Here is a 4,938-nt window from a genome sequence, read left to right on the forward strand (position 1 = left end):
TGATTAACTAAATCATTGGCCACATGATTGAACTCAATTTTCAGCCCCTTTCCTTCCTCAGAAGTCAAGCCGTTCCAAAGCTCCAACCCCCTAACCACATGCTGGGTCTTTCTGGTGACTAGTCTCCACCTTGAAGTTATCTAGCACAAAAAAGACATGCCTATCACTCAGGAAATTCTGAAGGTTTCTGAATCTCTATGCCAAGAACCAGGGACAAGAGACAAGGCCAGATAAATTTTTTACTATGTCATACTAAGTTTTTCTTCAATCTGATATAAAAAAATTGGAAATGCCATTTACCTGACCTTCACAACATCTTCTACCTTACTAAAAGACAAAGTGGTTGCCATCTGTAGTCATGAAGGGGAAATAAACAGGCAGAATCATTGAGCCTGAGTCCTGTCATCACCTATCACTTTAGGATCAAGTGAAGGCAGACCTGGAAATAAAACCCTGAATTTATTCTGTGTATGGACGTGTGGTTCTGGCAGAGCTCAAATATAGTCATTCTTCTTTATTCATAACTCTAAAAATAATAGCTAACATGGATTGAGCATTTAACATGTGCTAGGCATTATTCTAAGACCTTATATGTATTTAATCTTTAAACCCCTTAACAGTCCTATGAGATATTAACCCATCCCTCTTGATGGACATGTAGATTGTTTCAAATTTAATTCTTAATTAAACAATATTACCGTGAAAGATAAGGGTAAACCCAAAGGTTTGGGTGCCATGAACCAACACTCTGTTTACTCCTCATCTCTCACCTAAGGCATGATAGAATCGAAGTTACCTTTATGATATTGGCCATGAGATAGCATTAAAGACTGTGCTCTGGCATTGATAATGACGCTATGTGAGAAGCTTCTTGGGTCTTGTGTTTCTGCCCAGTGCAGGGGCTCAGACCCCCATTAGGAAGCTGTTCCTCGCACCACAAAAAAAAAAAAAAAAAAAAAAAAGTGAAAGATAAAACTTCCCATAATGTAGTGAAACAGAGAACACAGAAATGAAACACCCAAGCAGTTGGCCAAAACACAGAATACTTAAATTAGGATAAAGTCCAAGACTTAGCCTGGGCCTTACATAAGAGGAGGAGCACCATGCAGGGATAAGGATAAGTGTTTCAGAGTCAGAAGCTGTATGCAACTCTGCGTTTTACCAGTTATAGGACCTGAGCAAGAGCCTCCATTTCCTGATGTGTAAAAGGCAGGCACATATAATAGTTTGGGACACACAAAGGAAGAATCCATTTGAAAATATTTCATAAAATATTATGAAATATCAACTAATGATATCTCCTAAATATTCCCTCTGACATGTCCAAGCAGCCAGAGATGTTTGTTATCATCTTGTCTATCCAATAGTTCCTTCAAGTGCTTCACATCTGCAATATGGTTCGTCCATCCTGTTATAGAGGATGAAGTCTAGGCAAAATTATCCTAATTTTACAGGTGGGGAAAGTAAGGTAAAGTAGAGAAATATGCAAAGGATAGATAAATATAGTTATAGCTGAAAACACTTGGCAAGGAGAACCAGAGTATTGCTGACTGCCAACTCAGGGCTCTTTCCAGCCATTTACATTATTGTTTTTAAGGTGGTGGGGGCATCAGCAAGCAATATAATGCCATGTTCTGTTATCTTTGGTATGGAGTAAAAGATGTAGCAATATGTATCATCATTATTATCATGTAACTGTTATTTGTAAATCCATTTTCTCTTCTGCCCATAGTGGCTTAATTTCCCTGAAAATACTGTTTTCATTCTATAATTATCAGCTGCACACACAAAGTTCATGGAGTATAGAGCCACAATAAAGATTCCTAGTAAATGATGGTCCTGTTTTCTTGACTCTCCTGGCCTGGGTAGCTAATGGCTTGTCAGAGACCACATCCCAAAGCAGCAGACTTCACATCAGAACAATGAACCCCTCTCACTGTAAAGCAGGACACAGCTGAGCGATGCTCAGTGTTAATAGGCTAGATTCCCCATCCAAAGACTATGATCAGCAAGTGAGAGATAATAATGTTGATGGGTTCTAAGGCATTTTGTAGGATGATTTATCAGCCTTGCAAAGCACCTGGCAGGACCCTTGCATTCTTACAATACACACTTTCAATGCAGAATGGCACCACAATGAAAGGATAGACTGAGATTTCAAAGAGCTGGTTTCTTTGAAAGCCAGGACACTTTCTAGCTGTAAGAACTCAAGCAAGTCTCAACCTCTTTGGGCCACAGTTTATTTATCTGCAAAATTAGGATAAATGATGCCTAACCTGTCTACCTCTAAGATAGTCAGAAGAATCAAACAAGATACTCATGAAATATTGTTTTGTGAACTTTGAGATGAGACATAAAGTACTTTCAATGACATGATGATGATGATAATGATGATGGATTGATTGATGGATGATGTCCTTCACGGACCTGGCACAGTTCTCATTACCATAGTCATTTTTAGTGAGCAGAATAATTATGATTAGAACTTTGTGGAACAAATTTACCTCTCCCAGGAATTTCTTTTCTGTAAATCAGATTGCAGTATATGCCCATAGTCAACTCTCACAATGGGAAGAGACTGGATCTCAGAATCTCTCACTTCTTCAAGGCGTAGTCAAGAGGCAAAAAGAAGTTAGATGCAATGTTCTGTTTGCTAAAGGATAATGTCTGTGATCAACTAGTGAAGTTCAGCTAAATTTTCAATTAAAAGGACTTATCATTAGAACTGTTAGCTTTGAAAGTAGGCTTGCTGAACTCAACTCCCTGCATTGATATGCAATATCTTGCGAATTTAAATATAACTGGCAGAATTAGGAGTATAATTTTATTTCGTGAAATCTATAAAGATGAATACCCCTGTCTTAGAAAACAGTAATAGGCATTATAAATGTCCTAATTGTTCTTCCCTTAACAGAGATATTAGCTCCAAGAGGTTAACGCAACTCTGCCTCCTCTAACAGAGTAGAGTTATATGGGACAAGATGTCAGGTGGTCCCATTATTCAGTTCCTTGGGGCCCAGGATGGGGAGAAAGTGACGGTGCTGAGGTCAGCAAGGAGATTCATATTTCATATCCTTGGGGGATAAAGGGGAGGTGGTGCCAAGACCAAGCTAGAAATGGATGTCAAGCTAGGCTGTCAGTCCTGAGGCTTCAGCCAGCAATGGAAAAAAGGTTTCAGGCCAAACAAGGGATGTTACTCAACCAGGATAAATCTTCCAGTGTCTATACCTGTGGGATTATCTTGTCAATTACTAGTATGCATTTGCCAATATGAGCCAGGTTTACTTAAGTGGATTAGGACAATATAAATACTTTGCTAGTTGTATGACTCCAGAAATCTGCTCATCTAAATATTTTTAAATACTTTGTTTAAAATATGCAGCTTTACTCTTTAATATGGACTCAGTTGGGTAAAGTGTGAGACTAGCAGTTACTTGGTCAATCTCTCTGCCCATAGGTAGGCTTCCTTCTTTCATTCCAAGCAGATGAAGGTCTATCATCAGGAAGTCCAAAGAAGATGTGCTCACAGCTTTCTCAGGGATTTTCCTAGAAATTGAACTGTGTTTACTGAAGAGGAGAAAAAACAAAACAAAACTTGTCCTCCCAGAGATTGTGCTTCCCAGTTCCAAAATCACCAAGCCAATATGCACCTTATCTCCTCCATTGTGCCTTGATCCCTGCTATATTGTCCTAGTGACACCTTTCCATGAAGCTTTTCTAATACAGCAAATTTGCTTTTCTTATTTCCAGGGGTATCAGAACAGGAATTATACACTGCTATGCAAACAAGTCAAGTCTAAACATCACTTAATTTGCTTATCAAGCAAGAAGATGGAAGCTCCTTTGCATCTACTCAGGACAGGTGCACAATTAGAAGTGAAAGCTATACCGCATGCAGTACAGCTGGACATGTGCCATTGCTTAAACCAGGAATGTGAACAGTAAAGCCCCCTCACAACTTGTAACACTGGGGCTCTTACAAGAAGGCCCAGCACTTAATCTCCCTTCCAGCAGATCACAGCCCTTATGCCAAACACTCTGATGCCTTCTGTTCCAAGCCCTTCTTCAAAGAAAGAGCTAGGGATACTGCCAAGACAGCCACTATCTTTCCTCTGAAAAATGGATCCCAGTGGCATTTGTGCAATGCTACTAGGGTTGGATTATTCCTCTAAGTCAGTTTGAGAGAAGTTCTACAGTGCTAGACTTTTAAAGTGTGCTCTTAGAGGAAGGAAGCCACTCTCAGCCTCTCAACCACCTTCCTGTCTCCCCAAGACCCCACCCACACAAACACACACATATACCTAAGTTCACCAAAAAAATGTCTTTTAGACAAAACCCTAGAGGAAGTCTGGCTCCGTGCACAGCACTGCAGAGGTGCTATTTGCATTTTGAATTGTTTTTAAGGCAAGAATTTATTAAGCGTGCAGCATACAGGTATTAAACATCCCCTGCAGGCAGTGCCTCTATTGTGCAGATTCATTTATTGAAGAGAGTGCTAGTGGTAGTACCAGTAGTAGCTGATTGCTGCCATTTATTGGATGCCTCCTCTGTATCAGATATTGTTCTTAGTACTTTACATACATAATTTCCAATCTTCACATCTCCCTTTTAACTTAAGTTTTTGCTTGTTCTTCTACTGATGCTGAAATGGAGGCTCAGAGAAGTTTGAACACATGCTCTAAGGTCGCACTGCTCACCCCAACAGCACGACAGAGTCAGAATGTAGGCTCAATTCCATCTTGATGCAAAGCCTGAACTCTTCACACTGCACCACCTCCAGCCTTTTTTCACAGTGAGAACAAGGTGGGAAAAGGTGCATAGGTTCCAAGTCCAGTGTGTCAGTTAGCAAAATCTCCTTGGAAATAATTTATGACCCAGGATACTTAGTTGAAATAGAGTTGACTTCTTGTATGACTTTACTTTTCTTTACAGACATTT

The sequence above is a fragment of the Macaca mulatta genome, chromosome 1 (assembly GCF_049350105.2).
Source record: "Macaca mulatta isolate MMU2019108-1 chromosome 1, T2T-MMU8v2.0, whole genome shotgun sequence".
Lineage (NCBI taxonomy): Eukaryota > Metazoa > Chordata > Mammalia > Primates > Cercopithecidae > Macaca > Macaca mulatta.